This window comes from Lolium rigidum, chromosome 3, assembly GCF_022539505.1.
Source record: "Lolium rigidum isolate FL_2022 chromosome 3, APGP_CSIRO_Lrig_0.1, whole genome shotgun sequence".
Taxonomy (NCBI): Eukaryota; Viridiplantae; Streptophyta; class Magnoliopsida; order Poales; family Poaceae; genus Lolium; species Lolium rigidum.
In genome coordinates, this window is record NC_061510.1 from 357,905,191 (window position 1) to 357,906,603 (window position 1,413).

Below are 1,413 nucleotides of genomic sequence, written 5' to 3' on the forward strand. Positions count from 1 at the left end.
ACCATTTTTATATGTTGGCTGGTATGATTTGCTTTATGATTTTACCACTTACAAATTATTCTGTTATCATTATTCTTCAGGCACGTGGTGATTTTAACTAAGCTTAGATTGCTTTGCAAATCTCCGATATCGATAATTTCTTATGTTCCATGCCACATTATTGATGATATCTACATATTTTATGCATACTTTATGTCGTATTTATGCATTTTCCGGCACTAACCTATTAACGAGATGCCGAAGAACCGATTCTTGTTTTCTGCTGTTTTTGGTTTCGAAATCGTAGTAAAGAAATATTCTCGGAATTGGACGAAATCAACGCCCGGGGTCCTATTTTTGCACGAAGCTTCCGGAAGACCGAGGGGAAAGGAAGTGGGGCCACGAGGCGCCGCCACGGCAGGGCGGCGCGGCCCGAGGTCTTGGCCGCGCTGCCCTAGCGTGTGGGGCCCTCGTGTGGCCCCCGCGTTGCCCTTCCGCCTACTTAAAGCCTTGGTCGCGAAACCCCGATGCCGAGAGCCACGATACGGAAAACCTTCGCGAGACGCCGCCGCCGCCAATCCCATCTCGGGGATTCTGGAGATCACCTCCGGCACCCTGCCGGAGAGGGGATTCATCTCCCGGAGGACTCTTCACCGCCATGGTCGCCTCCGGAGTGATGAGTGAGTAGTTCACCCCTGGACTATGGGTCCATAGCGAGTAGCTAGATGGTTGTCTTCTCCTCATGTGCTTCATTGTCGGATCTTGTGAGCTGCCTAACATGATCAAGATCATCTATCCGTAATTCTATATGTTGTGTTTGTCGGGATCCGATGGATAGAGAATACTATGTTATGTTGATTATCAATCTATTACCTATGTGTTGTTTATGATCTTGCATGCTCTCCGTTATTAGTAGAGGCTCGGCCAAGTTTTTACTCTTAACTCCAAGAGGGAGTATTTATGCTCGATAGTGGGTTCATGCCTCCATTAAATCCGGGACGATGTGACGGAAAGTTCTAAGGTTGTGGATGTGCTTGTTGCCACTAGGGATAAAACATTGATGCTATGTCCGAGGATGTAGTTATTGATTACATTACGCACCATACTTAATGCAATTGTCTGTTGTTTTGCAACTTAATACTGGAAGGGGTTCGGATGATAACTCGAAGGTGGACTTTTTAGGCATAGATGCATGCTTGGATAGCGGTCTATGTACTTTGTCGTAATGCCCAATTAAATCTCACAATATTCATCATGTCATGTATGTGCATTGTTATGCCCTCTCTATTTGTCAATTGCCCGACTGTAATTTGTTCACCCAACATGCTATCTTATGGGAGAGACACCTCTAGTGAACTGTGGACCCCGGTCCATTCTTTTATACTTGAAATACAAATCTACTCGCAATACTTGTTCTTTACTCGTTCTCTGCAA